The sequence below is a fragment of the Vitis vinifera genome, chromosome 3 (assembly GCF_030704535.1).
Source record: "Vitis vinifera cultivar Pinot Noir 40024 chromosome 3, ASM3070453v1".
Taxonomy (NCBI): Eukaryota; Viridiplantae; Streptophyta; class Magnoliopsida; order Vitales; family Vitaceae; genus Vitis; species Vitis vinifera.
In genome coordinates, this window is record NC_081807.1 from 11,425,289 (window position 1) to 11,448,232 (window position 22,944).

Consider the following 22,944-nt stretch of genomic DNA (forward strand, 5'->3'; position numbering starts at 1 on the left):
CATATGATTCATCTTTATGAAAACACTCATGGTTGTGTGTAGATTTAGAATCTCTTATCAATCTCAAATTGTTCCTACTTTGCGGTGCTGCAGGAGCAGGCGTGTCATCTCAAAATGATGATGAAGGCCAGTGGTCTGCAGGGAACCAGTCAATAGCTGGTGCCCAAGCTGAGGCCTGGGATAAACAAGGATCAGGTTGGAATAGAGGAACAAGTACAGGAAGTGGAAGCATGACAAGAGATGGGGCTGAAACTTGGAATCAATCGAAGGCCCCTGATGGAGCTCAATCATCTGCTTGGAATCAAACAAAAAATTCAAAAGAAGGAACCAGCAATTTTAGGGAAGCAACTGATTCATGGGGTAAAGCTGCAGCAAATTCTTGGGGCAAAAAACGTGATCTCACACAAAAACCCAAATACTCGATACCCACATTCTTTGTAATCTCAAACAAAATCAGTAGCCTAGAAATCTTTTCTCAAAAATGAACTCAAACAAAAAAACACCCAAACAACTCCTCTAACAGAGCCTTGAAACTCAATATTCTAAGACACTAATTTCTTTTCTTTCCTTACCTTTTTCCCACCACCCAAGCAAAGCACAAAACCACTCTCGGCCAAAGAAAAGCCTTGCAATCGCCCACCGTTTGGTTCCTGAGAAAACGAAAAGCAAAACAAAAGAAAAACCCTGGTGAGTTGACTTTTTTTATTTCCATTTCTGGGTTTCCCTATACTCAAAAATTGAAAATGAAACCCCAAGTTTATTTCTTTTTTCCCCAAATTTTCTCAGCAACCAAACAGACCCAAACCCAAAACACTTAGGGCAAAGCATGAAATAAGCAAAATTTGGAAGGCTTTGTGAGGACTTTACCTTGGACTAGTGGGGCTTTTGTGCAGATCCAGCCTCTGGAAGGTTCTTCACCTCAGGCGGCGGCCTCCGAGACCAATCCGGATTTTCTGTTTGGGTTGGATAAAGGGCTCGCTCTGCCTCCCCCCGTGAAATTGCAAGATCCAATGCCTCCACCCACGGTTCCAGATGTGCTTCCCAAGGATTATTCAGTGAGATCAGATCCAGGATCGAAGGATCGCCATGTTGTTGGAGATCCAGTGGTGTCCCCCGCGGACTTCCAGAGGCAAATCCAAATGGAACAATCGTCTGGTGACAATGGCTGGTTCAATGGTCAAATTGAGGGTAAATTAGTCTAATAAAAATATAAGGCCTTCAAAAGAATTATCAAATTTACCCACCCTTTTCAGTCATTTTTTCCCCCAGCCTACCCTTAAGGGTAATTCTCCCATATTTAAATGAGTGAAATTGAATAGTGGAAATTTTGAGATTGAAAATTAATTTAAGTCAGAATTTTTTTTTTGAAGAATTGAATTTTAATGATTGGAATTTTTAGAAGAATTAAATACATAAATACGGACTAATAATAATAATAACAAGGATAATATCTAAACGGATGAAAGTAAATAGTCGAATATTTGAAATCGAAAATTAATTTAGGAAGTCGAATTTTTGAAGAGTTGAATTTTAGTGATTGGAATTTTTAAAAGAATTAAATATATAAATACGGACTAATAATAATAATACCAATAATAATATCTAAATGGATGAAAGTAAATAGTCGGATATTTGAAATTGAAAATTAATTTAGGAAGTCGGATTTTGAAGAATTGAAGTTTAATGATTGGGTTTTTAACGAATTAAATAAATAAATATGGAATAATAATAATAGTAATAAAATAAGTAAGCGTGAAAATTGAAATATCGGGAATCGGAAATTAAATTAGAAAATCGAAATTTTGAAAAATTGTTCAAAGGTGGAAATTGGAAAATGAACAGATAAATAGATAAAATAAAATAATAACGATAGAAGTAATAAAGATTTAATGGACGAATGTGAAAATTGGATTTTTTGAAGGTTAACTTTTGGGAAATTGAGAATTCGGAAATTATTTGAAAACGGAAACCTGGAAAATTAGATTTACAAAAAGAATTTTTGAGGAATTAAATTTTGAGAGTGAAGATTTTGAAAGTTAAAAGGGAAACCGAAAATTAAACTTTGGTTTCAAATATGAAGAATTTGCATAAAATAAACAAATAGGTAAACGAATAAATGAATATGGAGCTAAAAGGGGAGTGGACGTTAGGGAGATGGGCCAAAGGTGGCCATGTAAAACCATGCAGAGTGGAGTCCCGAACTTGGGGATTTGTGAGGCGGCAAGAAATAAAGGATTTTCAATACGTCAAACTGACAACTCCACCAGCTGTTTGAACATCACTTGTTTGTGCTTCCCATAGCTCAGGCTCGACCTCTTCGACACCTCACCACCTAATGCTCCCGGAAAGGTCGCCGCATTCCCGTTCAGCACCATTTAGTCTTGAAACGCTGATGCATCGGACCTATACACCCACGAATCCACCATCATAGACGGCGGCAACGGCGGAGCCTTCTTGCTTTGGTGGCTAGAGAACCACCTTAATGACCGCATCAAAGACAGTCTTCACGTTCTGCTGTGTTTCTGAAATTTCCCGGCGACTGCGGCATCCAGATATCTAAGCAAACCTCACATGCTGAAATATCCAAGCGCCCTCAAGACATTACTTCCAACACCTTCTCATACTCCTCAAGCGCCATCTCCTTGATTTTTTCCTTTGGGAAGTTATCACAGCAAACTTGAACAGTCTCATGGAACTTCCAGTGGAGATGCATATTTTGGACCACTCCTCCAAATACTCCACGAACACCAACAGGAACATAATTTTTATTTCTGAAACCAATCTTCTTATATGCCTGAAGGGAGGATATAATGCCGAAGACCGGGGAGGGTCTGGTGGGCACGAAGAAGGCGATGATGGGTATGGAAGTGAGCACCTGAAGAAAAAAACGGGTATGTGGTGATGCCATAGAGAGAGAAAAGGTGGTGATGTGAGAACATGGGTATGATGTATTGAAAGGTGAAGGAGTGGATATGTAGTGAGAGAAAAGGTGGTGGGGAGTATGGAAGAGGGCTGACATGGATATGCGTGGAGAAGGGTATGAGAGAGACGGGTATGTATGGTAGGCTTGAAAGAAAGTGGGTATGAAGATCATATGATATAGAGAGATGAACAGGTGAGGAATGGTTGGTGGATGAGTGGACCAGGGAGGGAACATATGGTGTGGAAATTGGCCTTGAAAAGAAAAACAATTTCTGGGTGACCCCGAGGAATTTGGTGGTCCAGATTAAGGTCTTCAATGTTCAGTAGGTCCAAATTGACACCCTGATTCAGATTCTTCCGAATGGATCCGAGTTGGGACTGAGTGGATTTTTCTAAACATCCAAGAGATGGCACAATGTAGTCCATCCTCAACTTTCTGGGCTCTCTCTTTTGCATCTCTCAGCATTTCATGAGTGTGGTTCACACATCTTACAGGTATCCAGAAATTTTCGTTTGTATGAGAATTGAGCTTCTCATGGGGCTCTCCCATAAATATCCCAACCAAAATGATCAACCCAGCTGAGATATCCAACACTTTGAACAGACCAGAAACAAAGGAGAACATCGAAAACAGAGTACAAACAGAGCACAAAAGAATGAAATAAAATGAACCAGCAGACAGCCACGTTTCATATTACAATCAATGTGCTTAAACGAAGGTGAGTGAGATCAATAAATTTTAGACAAAGACCCAGGCATGATTTAGACATTTTATAGGAAAGTTGCAACAGAGACAGTTCATACCCAAACAAAACTCCAGGAAATGTGAATCAAGAGATCAACAACAAGTTATACTCAAAAACAGCAATAATAGAGAAGGAAAATGAAGAAATCCAAAATAAAGAAATCCATGTTGGCCATACCTGAACTTCTCAGGCAGTGCTTACTCAGCTCCCTCCTCTATAAGCTCTCCCTCTCTCTGGATTCCTCCCCTCTTTTTTTACGTCTCCCCTCCTTTTTACAGATATCTAGCTTTTCTTCTTATTCCTATTTCTCCCTTCCTCAGCAAGCCACTACCAGCTCCACTATTGCTCCACTCAGCAAGCATGGCACCTCTGACCACCAGCATGGCCGTCCATGTCTCTCGCAGCTGGTCCCATGCATGGAGAGGGGTCCCCCCACACTTCTCGGGTTCTCGGGTGCTGCCAGCTCCTCCAGAATGCTCCCTTCCAATGCTATAAAAAAACCTTAAACCCTTAAAAAAAACTACAAGCCTTTTACTCCTCAAAGGGGGTCTACAATATCACTTGTGGAAAAGTGTGTATTTTAAAATATTTTTAAATAAACAAGTATAAAATTGATTCATAAAAGTTGAGTTACTTTTTCTTATATTTTATAAAATTAGTTAGTCAAAATCCACTTTTCCCAATAAATAAGCTATCCTAACTATTTCCAGTGTTTAAATATCACAACAACTCGTACAAATTTATACTTTTTATTAAGGCACTTAAAGATCCATTTCCCATGCGTGTTTTTCAATCAAAATCCTTAATTAGTCTTATGATCCATTATAAAGATCAATTTCATCCATAAACACATTATTACATCAATCTTTTCTATTGTTCATATCATAATATTTTATTTACTATTTTGACATAAAATTTAATAGTTTTAAATTTTTTCTATAATTTCTCATTTGATGTTTTAAAATTTAAATGCTTAACTAACCCACCCACTATCTCTAATATGTTTTTTTCTCTTGTCATCTCTTTTATCTTGCCAATATATTTGCAATATTATTTTAAGGGAGAAAGTGGGAGAAATGGAAAGGTTATTTACCATCATCAAAGTCATTCAAGTAGATTATTTTTTGTACTACACTTTGAATTTCAAATTTTCACTTTCTTTCTTCATTTTTTTTTTCATTTAAAGATTTGCTTTGATGAAAATTCTATTTAATTTTTGCACTTTTTTTTTTGTGAGTCTTAAATGATTTTAATTCACGAACTTATCATAGTTTTCTTTAAAATTTGTTAAAAATATCCTTATCATATTTATACTTTTGTATTTTTTTTCTAAAATATTTTCATGCAGAATCATACTCAAAGAATGATAAAAACAATCTTTGCCTATTTTTTTTTTCTTGTCATTTTTCTTTACTTTTTTGAAAAGGTTTTTATATTTTAATTTATTACTTTTTTTCCCTAGAAATTATAGAATGTTTATTTTGATATCATTTTTGAATTTCTATTTTTATTTTTAAATTATGCTTTTAATGAAAAATATGTTTAATTTCTATGTATTTTCTTCTTATATTAATATTATTTTGAGTTTAATGTTTTTATTCATATATTCATAAACAAGATTGAAAATTTTTAAAAGCAAATATTTTTTATCCTATTAGATCTAAGTTATGGATCCACATAGGGTTAAATCTTCCATAAACAATCCGTCATATTTCGATGAAAAAAAACTATCCACATTGAAAGACTCATGTAGTTTTTCTTGAAAATTCAAGGAGAACAAGTCTAGAATGCAATGAAGTTTGGATGGGAGTTGCCATTGAAATTGAATGGTACTGAAAGATTCATATGCGAACTCAACCCTAATCAAGAATGACATAAAATGTATAATGAGAGTAGTGAAGTAAATGCTCATGCTCTCTACAACCTATTTAAAGGGGTTAGTCTTTATGGATTTTCGCATGATAGCCACATGTAAGCATTCTAGAGAAGCCTGCAACAATCTCTCAATCATGCATGAGGGCACTTTGGTTGCGAAGTTCTCCAACTTACAAATGCTCACTACTAAATTTGAGAGTATAAAAATGAAAGAAGATGAGACCTTCACTGTTTTTTTTATTCAAAATTAAGAGGCATTGTCAATTTAAGTTTTAACCCAAGGTTTAATTTTGAGATCTCTCCTTTAGAGGTTTAAACCCAAGGTTACTACTATAGAGAAAAGCAAGGACATGGCTCTCTAAGAGTTGATGAACTTATTGACTTCAAACATAGGAGATGTCCCTACTTGATTCTCAGAAGCCATGAAAAAACACTTTTAAGGCTTCTAAAAATGAAGGAAAAGAGTCTAAAGTTAGTAATCAACAACTTATGATTATGGATGAAATGACCCTATAAAAAACTTGAATATGTTATGAGGGCTAAAAAAAAAAAACATTTCAAATAAAAGACTTAAAAAAATGAAAAAAGAATTGGCATTACCATTATTGAAAAAGAAAATGTCTCATCTAAAGAGAAAGCAATTGAATTTTTTTAACTATAATAAACTAGAACATATCAATTTTGAATGTCCTAGTCCCAAAGATGTGCAAAAAGGCTATGCAATTTACAAGGAGTGATATAAATTGAAGTGATGGTGAGACCTCAAATCTTGGAGATATCAAGTATGAACAAAACAACTATCTAGCTTTTGTTGCATCTATCAAGACTCATATTGAATTAATCTTCTTTTAATAGTGATTTTGATAAAAATGTCTGTGTCTTTGATAATATTGCTATAGAATATCATAAGCTCTTGAATAAATGCATAAAATTGAAAAATGAAAGCATGCATGTAAATGATAAATAAGTAGAAATATTTATGTAGCTTGAACATTCAAAGATGAGAAATCTACCATAAAGAATGAAGAGGAGAATAATCTTAAAAAATTCAATTTCTAGAAAACAGACATAAATCGTTCCTTGAAAGAAACAATGTTCTTTCCCAGAAATTGAACAATAAAGGAAAAATATTGCCTCTAAAAATGAAATCTTCCACCTAGGGACTAAGGTTTTAAATGAGATCATTAGTTAATGTAATTAAGTTAGTCCTTTGGAGAAAAAAGAGGCTTAAGATATGTGAACAAGGTTGAAACTATTAGTATAGAGTCCTTAAAAAGTATGACATGATGTAATAATAAATGAATTATTCTAATACTCCTTTCACTATCCCATTTATTCATTCTTGCATTTCTTGCATTGTACATGACTTGAGTGATTAAGAGTTGCATTGAAGATCCAAGTCATGGGTTCCTTATATTACAAGTAGATCATTTTTTTTTTCAAAATTGTTTCATAAACTTAGATAATCCATTTGAGACTATAGTGTAGTACCTCCTAATTAGAGGGATGACTAGTGTTAGTTATTAAGATGGGTTTTGATGGTGAGTGCACTAGTGTGTATGGTTAGACATTGGACAAGATCTATGATGAATTATGACATTAACTATCAGATAGTCATGATTTACTAAGCTACTAAACTACATGGACTCTCAACCTTGAGAGGATATTGAGTCTATGCTAAAATCATCATGAGGCTTTGACTTATGTGTGAGACTTTAAATTGGTCATATATTCCCTATAAATTAGGTCACTATTAATGGAAATTGGTGGCAATATGTATTTTTAATAAAGACATCATGATATCTCATGAGATTAAGTTAGTGTGTCTCTGTGGGCGATTCTAAGGACATTTGATCATGAAATCTATGGTTGTAATAATTCCTTGAGTAGAATTTGACATATGTTCTTGTGAGTTAGAGTATACCAGTTGATCACATAATAGGAGGATTTATAACTTAAGGATTGAAGAGGTAAACTTGAGAGGTTGATATTATATACTTTATTATATTATATACACTAGTTCCTTGAGAGTCTTGATGTAATGGATAATGATTACTATTCAAAAAGTACATAATTTGGATGTTAAATATGATATATGTTACATCTTTTGGATAGTAATCATGTCTTTTTTATTCAATTAACATGTTGACACTTTTGCAATTTTACTAATAAATCTTTTGAGTTGTGAGGCAATTTTTAAGGATAAATTGGAGTGAAATTGAGAAAAAGATATGGAGTATCATTTGTGTGGAAAGAAAGAAGTGATGATGTTTGAAAAGGGAGTTATTCAAAGGAAGATGAATTGTTGAAGTGAAAATTGTCTTGATGAGAATGCTCATGTTTAAGTGATTTTGACATGCAATTCTCGCATGAAGGAAGCTAAGTTCACATAGCCATGCAAACTGGACCAACAAGGGTGCATTTATAAAGAGCTTTATGGTGAATTTGGCATGTTATATGAAGTTGGCATAGTCATGCCAAGTACAAAATCAAGGATGAGTTCAACAGGGGCATTTTTGCATGGGAAAATGGATGATCTTGCATGGCTTATATTTTTAATGAAATTTTCACATGAAGGAGGTCAAGTTTGCATGCCCATGCTAGCATGACTAAAAAGGTGCATTTTGTAGACTTTTGGAAGCTATTTCACATAGTTCTTATCCAATTTGCATGCCCATGAGAAATAAGTTCTTATGCGAAATTTGATTATAAGTCAAATTGTAGCCTTTGATTTTAAAGGACAGTTCTAGATTATCTTTAGGATATTGCCATGTGTCCATTTAACCATGAAAGTATAAATAAGAGTTAGATATTTTCTTTGAGAATTTTTGGATCTTGAAATCAATTCTAGTTGTTTTGTATTGAAGATTTTCTTATCAAATACAACTTTATTTTATTCTCTTATTTTCTCACTAGTCAAATATGTATTGGGAGGTCAAATCTCCAAACATGAGTGGCTAAATGTCATCTAGAAGCAAGATCTATGGTGATGTAGGGAATTGAAGCTTGAATTGCCAAAGTATTTTGATCTAATTGATTGATTAATTGAATTTTGAGGATTTTTCTCTTGAAATTATCTTGAATGACTATTGCAATGCAAAGTAGGTCAATTCATTAAATTCTTAAATCTAATTTTAATGAGATTGAATAGTTGCATTGTATGAATCATTGAAAAATGATTTTAGATGATTTGAATATATTAATTGAATTGATCTTTTGGATTACATTACCTAATTAGAAGATAAATTAGATCTAGACTATAATATCATTACTTGCTCAAATGACCCTTCCTTAGGCTTATATAGGTGAACGAGAAGCTTTTAGAACCTTGGAGTTATCTACACTAATGGACGAGTGTGGAAGGCTATAAAGAGAGTTAAAGATGTCCACAGATCTCTACACCAAGGGTGGAAGGCAAGGGAATCCTAGGGGATATTCTAGAGACTTCCAAACATGTCTTGTTAAAGTGCACATAGCTTTTGTATAAAGTCTTCTAGATAATTTTAGGATAGTAGGGAACCTTTGTGGGTTCCAAAGACTTCTAAGGTGCCTATAAATAGGCGAGGCCCTCATTTGTCCAAGGCACCAAGTAAGTGAGCTTCCAAAGCATTGTAAGAATCCTTTGAAAGCAATAAACTTCCATTCTTTAAGTATTGTCTACGTGTGCCTACTAGCTTCCAAGTCATGTGCATCTTAGCCTAGCGAGCTAAGTATTGGGGGTAAGGTTGACTTAGCAAGATCAAGTGTCTTGACTTGTCTAAGTGGCACACATGAACTTAGGAAGAGCCTAACTCCGTGACAATAAGCTAAATAAAAAATTGACTTAGATGAAAATTTATATTTTCAATCTAACTTGATGAAGAATAAATCTTGATCACTATTCACTATAGAAATTGTTTCCTAGACAATCCTAACTCCGAAAGTTTTATTTATTTATTATTATTATTATTAATCTTCAAAATTTGATTTTTTTTAGATTGATTTTTTTATTATTTTATAATTCGAACTCATAGTCATTTTCATCTTTTATTGTAATTTGTCACATTTTCACTTGGTCATACTCATTTCTTTACTTCCCATTTAAGCCTTAATTATTGGGATTAATCCATCTTAGTGGACGATACCTAAAACCGCTATACTATAATAGCTTGTACTAAAACCATTTTTTATTAGGTATAAGCTACTCAAGAATAGTGAATTAGGTTATAAATTATGTTTGATGACGACAAAATTTTATTGCTCGGATAGTAGGTCATGGACCTGAGTTTTATCTCATTATAATATAAATAAGATATTGGAGTGTAGTTGACTCTTTATAGTGGGATGTTGAGTCAACTTCAAAATTAGATTTTAAGGGAGTCAATATTTTTCTATGAGTCCTAGTGGTCCCTACTTAAACTCTAGATTCGTGGTGGCACAATTTTGAGGCTATTCTTTTGGTTTCTAATTTATATGTGTGCATAAGGGAGTTTTGGTAAAAACATAAGGTTACATTGGATCATATAAATTGTCGTTCTAGACTAGGTTGATTAATTAATTGGAGCTTAATAGGATAAATTAATTAATTAGGACCTAAATAGGCTATATTAATCGACACAGGCCTAAGTTAAGATCAAGTCACTTAAGCCTATAGAGAAACCTAGTTTGCACCTCATTGGGGAGTCAAGTCATTGCCAGTTGGGATCAAAGGTGTAGAAAGTTCGAGCAAAAAGATTCCTTAGTAACAACACCAATTCTTGGCTTAGGTTGGTTCCTGGTTCAAAAAAAATAAATGGAACTAATTTTCAATGAGGTTATACTAGCTCAAAACTTTAAACCAGGGTGGTTGTTGTTGAACCAAAACTTAAAAAATAAAACAAAATAAAATAAATAAATAACTAATAGTTGTATAGTGGTTGGTTTTCTCCACGGGGAAAACTTAGTATCAACTTTGATAGTGGTAAAGACTTTGGGAGTATGATTGAAGTAAGGAAAGAAGAGATAGAAAAAGCAAGAAAAGAAAAGAAAAGCAAAACATATTTTTGTAATTTTTAGGAGGGGAAGGAAACCTAAAGAAAAAGAAACTAAAAAGTAAAATAGGTTTCCAAGAAGGAAGGTGATTGAAATTTCCACCCTCAAACTCATATTCCAAACATGGTCTTGAACTAGTGCTTATGGTTTTTGGAACAAACTTAGCATTTACACCCAAGTGGGTGGGTTCTAGTCAACAAGAGCATTAACCACCTTAATAAAGGATTAACTCAGCCTTACTGCAACTTTTTAGGTTCTCGCAGTCAAATGATTTGGATGGGTTTATCCTTGTATCAAAAGGCTTGCCTATGGTTTATTAAGCTAGCAAAGGACATGCAATTAATCTTGGTTGCATACGTTGCAATCTTCACAACCAAAATGTCATACCTTTTTTTTCCTCCCTAAGAGTACTACTTTTGGTCCTCATAGCCTTAGCCTAGCTTAGTGGAAACTTTTTCAGTCCTTGTGACCACTCATCCAAGATAAGTCCTTTTCAATCCTAGATAACTAAACTAAAGGTGAGGTGACTTGTGAGTTGAAGCTTTCAACCCCTATCAATGAAGCAACAACACAAACAAAAAACAAAACATAAAAACATAAAAACATAAAAGCTAAAAAAAAAAATTAAATAAATAAAAAAAACACTACAAAAAGAAAAACAAACAACTCTTAAACATCCTAGGTGGACCCACATTTTTCATGTGTGTTCCCACTCAATGGCAAGACTCATTTTTATTGATGGAAAATTAGTTTTAGAAAAGTTGGAGTAACCACTTACTTTATTTTATTTTATTTTAAAAGGAAAAATAAAACAAGAAAAAAAACCCTAAAGAAGTGACTCCATATCTTTGGAAAAGAATATATTTGAAAAACCAAGTCTTGGTTTGGGGATCAGGTTATCTATTGGAAAGGTACCTCTAGAGGTATCACCCCTTTAAGCCCTAAAGATGTCCCTAATGACTAAGTCGAGGGGAATGTGACAATTAATTAATTGATTGAAGATACCTAGGTAGACTGAGGTGATTTTAGAATTAACATACCAAGCCAGTGAGTCCAATCATGATCATAAAAGAAAGTCAAAGTGTGTACCTAAACTGCTTCTCAAGCTCTATCATAAAACATCAATGATTAGTTTGGAAAATTAAACACACATGTATTTTACCCTAGTCTCTTAATCAAACATGGCAAGCTAAACAAACAATTAAAAAGATATGCTGAACAGGTTGACAATCGCATACAAAGCAATACATAATGATCATGTATAAAGCAATACATAATTTATGGAATTAAGATAGGAAGGTAAGAAGCGTACTTGAATAGCATAGACAACTTGTAACGTGGTTCCACAAGACATGAGGGGTTAGATAATAAATAATAAAATAAAGAAATCCTAGCATGCTTGTTATCTAATTAGCATAGCAAAAATGATCAAAGTATACGAAATAATCAATTATCACATACATCTTGTATATAATTCCTTAAAAAATAGATAGATATGATTACAACAAGTAGAAAAGGTGGCAATAAAGATGAGTTTTGAAAAAAATGATTTTATGTAGGGGTTTCACCAATTCCCCAATTGATATACACAAATGTAGCCTAGAATTACCCCATTTATTTGGGAACACAAGCTTGGATTCATGTTTTACTCAAAACCGTAGTTTTTATTGAAAATTGAGAAAAATGTGAACTGATCAAAACATGGTTGCATATTATTTAAGAAAATGAGATTTTGATTTTAAGGACTCTAAATGTATTTATTTTTGAATGGATTTTCAAAGGGATCTTTTGAGAAAAGTATTTTATTTTAAAATAAAAGGAATTAATTTGAAAAAAACAAAACATAAGAAACAGAATACCAAGCAAAACAAAACAAAACAAAATGACAAGTAAAATTTTTGACAACTGAGCAAACTAAAGTGATGAGAATGGAGGTCAATCTTCACTATTTTCCGATGGCCCATCTGAAAAGTAAATTTGACAAGAGACTACTAAAGCAATAAACTATTAAAACTTAGATCAAATAAGGTAACAAGATATCCACCAAGAATTAATGACTAAGATTCAAGGAACACATCAATTGAGAATAACAATAAGAACTAACATAAGATCGATTAAACACACAAACACATTTAAACTAAAAAATAAATTAAAACTAAACTAAATTGGAATTAAAAACATCAACTTTATCTAATAAGATTGATTAAATTGTTGGATTAAAATTACGAACACATCTAAACTAAAATAAATAAATAAATAAGTAAATTAAAAATAAACTAAATCGGAATTAAAAACAAGATATTTACCTAAGAGATTTAATTAAACAATTGAATTAAAATCACAAACACTTTCAAATTATAGAATAAATTAAAACTAAACTAAATTGAAATTAAACTTTATCTAATAAGATTAATTAAACTAATAAAGTAAAATCATCAACTATTCCAAACTAAAGAATAAATTATAACTAAACTAAATCCGAATTCAAAACATGACATTTATCAACATGATTGATTAAACTAAAGAATTAAACTAATAAAATTTTGAATTTTTCAAACTAAAACAAAGAATCAAAAACTAAACTAAAGGATTTTAACTTAGCTTTTCCAAGATTTTTCTGTGTGATGCAACTATAAGGCTTATCAATGGATGGTGTGGATGTAAGACTTCTTAATGGATAGCACGACTACAAGACTCCTCAATGGATGGTGCGGATGGAGCATCTACAAGGCTTAAGGATGAATGATGGCTATGTGCTCCTACTTTCACGACCGAATGGAGTCCTTTCCTGCTTATGTGTCCTTGCTAAGAAAAATCTAGTCGTCCTCTTATATGTGAGTCACCATGTTCTTGTATGCGTCAGAGGGTTTTCTCCTCATGGAATCGTGTGCCACTACCACCTTCCAAGGAGAGTCTCACTTTCCTTAAACTCCAATGGTAAGTTTCCTTTTGGAGATGTATTTCCAAGCCTAAAGGAGATCCAACTTCCCAAACTTCTGATGACACTTTCTGTCTCAATACCCGTTGTCTCTCAATGTTGCAACCCCCAATCCCCCTTCTAAAAACGCTTTCTCCCAAAACACGAACTAAATTTTTTTCTTTGAACTCGGACTCTCTTCCTAAACACGAACTCAATTTTTTTTTAAATATCGACTGAAATTATGTTTTAAATATGGGCTAAATCTCCCAAAAATGCACAAACTGAACTTTTTAAGACACAAACCGAATCTCTAAAATAAATACCATTGATTCGTTCCCATTGCAGTCATGCCAGTTGATTTTGGCTCAGACGGGTGTTATTAACAAAATTTATAAAACCTAAATCACCTCACACTAGGGTAGCATAGCTAACATAGTATAGTGGCTCTAGGATCGTCCACAAGGATGGGTTTTCATCGTATAGTTGACTTAACTGAAGGAAATAACATGGTGCTTTTTCTTATGAAAGTTAGCTTTAAAAGAAAATGGAATTGTGGTTGCAAAGATTGATTTTAAGTTAAGCAAAAACAATAAGTGAAATTAACTATAAAGAAAAGGTCTCTTGGAGCTTTAGGTCACTAGGATCGAGTTCCTTAGGCAAAGGGCGAGATTTTGGATCTTCTCCTCGCATTGGGGATAATAACATAAAGGATGGTTATCTCCCGAACCGGCTTTATATTTAACAATTAAGATTTGATCCAAAGGTTTCATGAGAATTGTTAATTGCTTCTCATTAATGGCTTCAAACACTAAAGACTTTCACCTTGAACCACCTTCCAATGGCTTGTAAATGATAACTAATAGACATCCATGGATCTAGCAATAAGCATCCATGGAATTCGAAAAGCTTACCAAGTATTGGCCATTCAAGGGGATTTTAAGGGATTTAAACCTAAACCTTGAAATAAAAACCATTGATAGTTAACAACTATTGTAATTTAAAGCAAGAACAACTCCCACCTTTTCATTCAGGTCCTTCACCTAACTTCCATCACTCCAAGAAACGTAAAACCTAGCCACTCATCCCCTAAGAAATCATCCTCAGAGGTTGTTAAATACATGACTCAATTCGCATGGGGTGTGAAATTTTGCACACCCTGCGAACTAAGTTCGCACACCCAGCGAAAATAAGCCAACCCCTACGAAATTAATTCACACACCTTGTGAAATTAATTTGCACACCTTGCAAAATTAATTCGCACACCTTGCGAAATTTTCGCATGGCATGCGAAAAATTTTGCACACCAAACCAATTTTGCACATTGTGTGAAACCCTAAAGGGCATGCGAAACCATTTCGCAGCCCTAAAGTCAGTTCGCACACTGTGCAAAAACCAAGAGGCGCCTGCGAAAATGAAGAGCCGCCTGTCCATTTCTTTTTAAACCCCCCCGACCGCCCATTTTTTCATTTCCTCATTTCGCAAACACCGAGCATCCTGCGAATCCCTCATTTTCCTCTACCACCTTGCGACCTCACCCCTCTCCATTCTATTCTGAGCCTTACACGCATCTCACTTCGAAGAGACGCATTCCGCATCCCCTTAGAGCACAGACCCGAGGCTTGTTTTCCATTTCCAACATGGCGCGGACCCGAAGAACCCCTCCCGCCCCTTCACAGAGACATACCACGAGGTAGAGAGCCTTCTCGGCTCAAGTGCTGAGTGATTCCCCATCTCAGGCCGTGGAGGCCCCAAGGATTCCACATTCCAAAGGTGGAGAGGCCACTAGACCTTCCTCACCTGCTTCTCAGCGCAGGTACGAGACGAGGCGACCACCTACTACCTCAAGGGTGACTACTTTGCGCCCCGAGAGTTTAGTATGGCGCCCTCCGGCTAAGAGGGCCAAGACTTCAAGTCCCGGGGATTCATCTAGAGCTTTTGAGGCTCCGAAAGATTCTGAGTTGCCTACTGACCTGTCACCAGAGTCGATTATCAAACGTTCGATGGTCACAACACCGCCCATTGAGGGCAACTCAGATTGTAGAGCCAGACCCTTCCACTCGGAGTTACATTTTGATCAGGAGGCCATGCGACAGAAGCTTGAGCTCCGAGATTCGTACGACCTACTTGAGATGTACCACCTTAAGCACCTCACGACTCCTCATGAGTTTTTCTATCCTAGAGTAGCACTAGACTTTTACCATTCTATGATTACTCGTGGCGTCCGGAGTCCTACCATGATTCACTTCAGTATTGATGGACGTCTTGGTGTCCTCAAGGTGAGACATATTGCAGAGGCTTTACAGATTTCTTATGAGCCAGAGGATCCATCCGCTTTTCGATAGTGGTCCCCCGTATCTCAGAGGGACATGGTCCATATATTATCTAGGGGGACCTCTACTAATTTAGTCCTTCTACGGATGGAGCTTCTGCTTGGGATGCTCATCATAGACGTGGTGCTGCTCTCCAACCTCTTTCCATTGCAGCATTCAATACAAATGAGAGGAGCTATTTTGGACACGTTGTTCCATATATCTGAGGGCTTCTACTTTGGCCCGCACCACCTGATCATGGCCTCCCTCATCCACTTTGAGGAAAAGGTCCATAGGAAGAAGCTCTAGAGGGCAGACACCATTCCACTACTATTTCCGAGGTTGCTGTGCTAGATCTTGGAGTATTTGGGCTTTCCTATTGAGCCTAGGCTCAAGCGCCACCGTCTTTTTCGAGAGCGATGCACTCTCTATAAATGGAATAAGTTGGTGGGCTATTTTGCACATCGTAGAGCCCCTCCATTGGTAGCACCACCAGTGCCTCCACAGTTAGAGCATGGCGAGCTCCCGGCAGAGACCACACCATCAGTGCCCATACTTGAGGCTACTTTTGCTACTCTGCCTCCTACTCCTACTGTTCCACCAGTCGCGTCGACTACATCTGAGTTGTCCATTACCATATTGACTTCAGAGTTTCGCACCCTGTGCATACCTTTCAGACACTCACCACCACCCATTCTACTCTCTTTCAACAGATAGTTGAGATGCGTGCCCATCAGGACCAGCAGACTGCTATTCTCTGCCAGATTCAGTAGCACCTGGGACTCTTGCCTCCTCCTCAGCCTGACCTTCCCACATTCTCAGCGGCTATAACTCTAGTTGAGGACACTACACTAGTAGAGGTTCAGATTCCACCACCTCAAGATGAGCCTCCCACAGTCATAGCTATGCCTGAGGATGCATCCTTTCCACTCGAGGCTCCCACTACTTGATCATAGGACATCTCTTTATCTTATTGTATTTCCATATTATATTATTAGAGATTTGTCCTTGTTTTGATACTTTATATTATGGGATTGGATGTATTACATGATCATATCTCGTATTGTACTTTCTCAGATTAATATATAGACATCATGTTTTTTTATTATACTTAGCATTTTCCTATTTCCTCTACTCATTACCCTTTTGGTTTTTTTTTTTTTTTTTTTACTCATGTGGTTTCTCCTATACGACTTAGACTCTATTTCACTCAGAAGGTACCACTTCCTCCCTTTATTTTCAATTGCTTTGGAAACATTGAGGGCAATGTTGATCTCAGTTGGGGGGAGAGTTGAGGAAAGAATTTTTGTTAATAATGCTAGGCTAATTTGTTAATTTAGTCACTTTTTGCTTAATTTTAAAAGTTTTTTACCTTACTTTTCATGGTTATTAAGGAAAAAATTCTCAAAATCAAATGGGAGAAATTGAGTTCTTGCTTTTATACTTGAATCTTAGAGTTTGTATTATGCTTATTGAAGTTGATGAATTATTGAAACTCTTATGGAATTCAACCTTATTTCTTCCACTTTAATCTTACCACACACTGTGCACATTAGGTTCCGGTTATAAGATGAAAAACTATCTCACCCCTTGAACTTAGGAAAATTTCGAATTGGTACTTTTGACCTCGTTTTAATAGTGTTGGGACACCTTATAAAAGGCCAATGAGCTTTCGAAAAAAAAAAAAAACAAAGTGTTTTGCTTGCCTTGAAACCCGAGCAAGGTCTGAGGGGTATATGACGAAAGTCTTTAAAACCCAGTGCCCTAAACCTTTATTGGTTGGGAGTCACCGACCTCAATGCTCGTTACAAAGGTGAATAGGTGGAGTTTAACATATTGTATGTGCTTGGATATTGAATTTAAATCTCAAAAGTCCGGGGAAAAATCTGAGGAGTTAGTGGTCGAAAAATCCTAAAAGCTTGATGCCCTAAACCTTGACTAATTAGGAGTCATCGATGGATCCCCGTTACATGGACACTTTAGGAAACATACCTTTAACATTGCACTCCTACAATGAAAAAAATTGTGAAATAAAAGAGGTGCGTTCTTAGCCTATTGGATGTTGGTCAATTTGCTAAAGTTTGAAAAAGAACTAGGTTGGAGAGAGAGAATAGTTCGACATACTATAATCGGAAGCTAATAAGCTTAACACTTAGATTTTTGTGGAAAAATAAGGATTGAACCTTTGGGAGTGGAAATTCTTTTTATGCTTAAAATTGCATAATGCCTACTCTTTATAAATTGTGGTAGGGCAAGAGATTTAATGAGTCTAGGTTGGGTTTTGCCTCTTTGATATTCTATGAGAGAGTATAATCCGTATCATGCCACTTGAAAACTTTTTGGAGTGATTAGTATGATTTTGTAAATTATTTTACTATCTATTCTTCTTTATCTCTCCTTCATTGCTAAGGGACTAGCAATATGTCGGTTTGGGGGGAGTGATTACTACTCAAAAAGTACTCTTCTATAGCTTGAAACTAACTGTTTTAAAGACTTTTGAGTAGTAGTTAATACCTTTTAATCAATTGGCACATTAAGGAAACTAGCAAAGGTTACTAATAAGTTTTTGGCAAGTTTTGGTGTTTTTGGTAGCTATTTGATCATTGAAACAAGCCAAGAATGAGGGAGAAGTTGGTGAAATCCATGGCAATGCAAGTTAAAGCTCAAATGCATGAAGAATCCAAGCTTTGGAGCACTTCATAGCCCTTTTCCAAGCCAATCAGAGATGCAAGGAGGAAAGCCAAAGGAAGAAATCCAACAACAAGCAGTTTCGCATGGCTGTGCGAAATTTCGCACACCATGCGAAACCTCTTGAGGCAACTAGAAAATTTCTCACACCATGCCAAATTTCGTATGGTATGCAAAATCTTCCTGTGCACCAACTTCGTTAGATTTTTATCTTCAGATATGTTGTGTAATTTCCTAGTTTCTCCTTGTAACCAACCTAGATATTTTCTTTTATATCTTTTTATATATCTTTTAGGTAGCATATATATAAAGAGAGAGATATGTGTGATATGAGGATGAATGTTTTTTATTAAAAAAAAAACACTTGTAAAATTCCCGTAGTAAAAAATATAAAGAGCTTTTGCTCTGCTTTCCCTTCTCATTTTGTTTTCACTTTTCTTGCTAGCCAAACAACCTCTAAGGATGATTTCTCAGGGGATGAGTGGCTAGCAAGAAAAGTGAAAACAAAATGAGAAGGGAAAGCAGAACAAAAGCTCTGTATATTTTTTACTACGGGAATTTTACAAGTGTTATTTAATAAAAAAACATCCATCCTCATATCACACATATCTTTCCATTTATATATCTGCTACCTAAAAGATATATAAAAAGATATAAAATAAAATATCTAGGTTGGTTTCAAGGAGAAACTAGGAAATTACACAAAATATCTGAAGATAAAAATCTAATGGAGTTGGTGCACAGAAAGATTTCACATACCATACGAAATTTGGCATGGTGTGCAAAATTTTCTGGCTGCCTTAAGACTTTTCGCATGGTGTGGAAAATTTCGCATAGCCATGCGAAACTGCTTCTTGTTGGATTTCTTCCTTTGGCTTTCCTCCTTTAATCTCTGATTGGCTTGGCAAAGGGCTATGAAGTGCTCCAAAGCTTGGATTCTTCATGCATTTGAGCTTTAACTTGCATTGCCATGGATTTCACCAACTTCTCCCTCATTCTTGGCTTGTTTCAATGATCAAATAGCTGCCAAAAACACCAAAACTTGCCAAAAACTTATTAGTAACCTTTGCTAGGTTCTTTAATGAGCCAATTGAGTTAAAAGGTATTAACTACTACTCAAAAGTCTTTAAAACAGTTAGTTTCAAGTTATAGAAGAGTACTTTTTGAGTAGTAATCAACCATCGACCCCCGATATCACTCAAACATGAACTAATTTTTTTTTTAAAGCACCAAACCAATTTCTAAAACACCACAGCCAGTATCACCTAAACACTGGCTTCTATTTCTCTCAATCTATCCATTGTCTTCCAGAACGTTGCTAAGAATTGCCCAAAAAAGGAACCTCCAGAACCTTCCCTAAAAAATCACCAACTTGTGCATTCTCCACTCCTCCCAAGGAAACGCATTCTCAATGTCCTAAAATATGGCTTGAAGGTTGTTAAAAAAAAAAATCAGCCATAATGAAGTTATTTCAAACGACCAGAGAGGTTGATGGTTGGCCGGATTATGCTGAAAAGGGAAAATGGCCGGAGAAGTCGTCGGTAAATGTACAAAAACGACTTTCGAGAAAAATGTATTGAGGAAAAGCAGTGGTGTCACCATTTATATCGGCCCAATGGCATTGTATAGGATTGCCACCTATTTGTGAGAAAAGAATTTCAAGTGTATGGTGTTCGCCCATTGAGGAAGAGTCTAGAACCAATAAATGGTCTCTCGATGATCAGATGATGCACCAAAGTAAAAGAAAGTTTCCAATTGGTGTGGTGCATAGGGGCTTCTTATTCTAGTGGTGAATGGGTGATTGTGATGAGCGAACCGATGAGTGGTGAAGCCTCTACAGTTTTCCAATGGAGGTATTAGGTGCATGCAACTATAAAATTCCCAAGGTTGAGACGATCTCTAGTTTTCAAAAGAAATGGAGATGATCCTCTCTCCGAGTCGATAATGGTTCAAAAACTGCTCATGGAGTTCCTCCATATGTCGATTTTCTGGAATCTCCCACAAATGAAGATGTCCACAATGGTGTATTCTCTCCCTCTGATTGCCTGACCGCGATGTTCTTTGATATTCTCTAGAATCATCTAGAAAAATTCTCCTTAATGAGTGATCATCACCTTTCTGCAACCTGATAGTCTCCTCTTGATGCCTTGCCAGTGACCTATGTTCTCTACGAAATTTTGAGCTTTTAGAATTCTCTCCCAATGTATGATGATCTGCCCACCCTGAGGAGAGTCCATAACCCCCCACTAGAGCCTTCCAAAGAGACTCTAAAAATGTGTGATCTCTAGCGCTACCTCTTCACGTGACAACCCTCACCAACTCCAAATGCATGCACGCCCCTCACGCATGAATTATCTAGAATGTGTGGTGATCACAATGTTTTTTATGGGCATGTAATGATGCTTTTTGGGACATTTGGTGACAAAGTTGCTGATAGTGCCCCTCAAATGGATCCATGTATGGTGATGGGAATTCTATAGAAGACACGTGATGCTCCTATCATGGTAAGATGATTGTCTACTGATGGTATCCTCCTCATAAGGTTCCCAATAGTGGTGTACATGGATCATTGTGTCTTAAAAAAAAATGGAATCAACCTCACACAATTTTCCCAAAAAGATATATAAATAAATAGACTGAATAAATAAATATATAAGTATCGATTAGGAAAAACTAAAATCTCAATTCTCATGCAATTTTCTAAAAAATGAATAGGTAAATGAATACAAATAAAAAATAATAATAATAATAATAATAAATAAAATAAAATAAAAAATCAAACACATGTCAGGTATACAAGCCATGCAATCATACTTGAAATGTGACCTAAGCAAGACTAGACAAACTTAAGTGGGTCAAGGTGTGCCAAAATGGGCCTAAGTGGGCCAAGTACATCTAAATGGGCCCAATATGCCTAGATGGGCCTAAGGTGGTGCCTAAGTGACCTAAAGTGATCAAGACATGGTCTAAGTGACCTAAACATGCCTAAGTGTGCTATCCTAAAAGTGCACCTAAAAGCTATCTTAAAAAAGAAGGAAAAAACTTAAGTCTAAATTAGGGTTGCCAAGAGTCACAATAGGGTTAGATAAGTCCCTCAACCAAAGTCTCCAAGGTGGCTTAAAAAAGATAAGCTACATGAGTAGTAATGGGCCACCGGGGAATTGTTGTAAAGTACTAGAAGTGAACTTAAAGACATGTGTTAAAGAGACAAAATGGAGGGTCTACATCCTAACTATTGGCATTTTAGATATAAGTAATGGAAGCAATACCAATTTTTATAAGGTTGATCTTTTAGGGTTAAAGTACTAATGTGGACCCGCATTTCTCACGTGCGTCCCCACTCGATCGGCGAGACTCGCTTTTTATTTTGGAAAAGTGATTTAAGAAAAGTCGGAGTCGCCACTTATTTTTATTTTTATTTTAAAGGGAAAATAAAACAAGAAAGAAAAACCCTAAAAAATGACTCCATAATTTTTGGAAAAAGGCATGTCTTTGAAAAACTCGAGTCTAGGTACGGGGATCAGGTTACCTATCAGGAAGGTACCTTTAAAAGGTAGCACCCTTCTAAGCCCTATAGAGGTCTCTACTAACTAAGTTGAGGGAAATGTGGCAATTAATCGATTAATTATAGATACCTAAGTAAGCTTGGTGATTTTAAAATAACATGTTAACAAGAAAATCAATCACAATCATATAGAAGATTCAGGGTGCGTACCTGAATTACTTCTTAAGCGCTATTATAAAACATCAATTGTTAGTTTAAATAATATATCACTCAGCATGCATTTTATCATGAATGATCAAACAACATAACAAATATCAAGACATCCCAAGCAGTCTCAAACATAGGTGTAATTTACAATGACAATCATATTTATAGAATTTAGAAAGTAGGTGACAGGGGACGTACCGGATAACATAGATAACTTATAACGTGCTTCCTCAAGTCTTAAGGGGTTAGATAATAAATAATAAACTACAAAAATCTTATCATTCTTGTTATCTAATTAGCAAAGCAAAAATAATCAAAGTATACGGAATCATCAATTTTCGCACACATCTAGTATATAATTCCTAAAAAAAATAGATATGATTTCAATAAATGGCAAGGGTGACAGTAAAGATGTGTTTTAAAAAGATGATTTTATGTAGGGGTTTCACCAATTCCCCAATTGATATACACAAATATAGCTTGGAATTAAATGTTATTACTTTCGTAAAAATAAAAAATAAATAAAATAAAAAATTCATGAGTATTAAAAAAACATTTATTCGATAGTTTTAATGAATTGTATTTATAAAAGGAAGTTTTGATTTACTTAAATAAGAAGGCTTTAATTTCATGCAAAGAAAAATTTTTTTAAAAAAAAGTTTGTTCACAAGAAAATAAATGTTATCACTTTTATAAAGGAAATATTTCATAAGTATTAAAAATAATAATAATAGTAACAATAATTGATTCCATAGTTTTAAT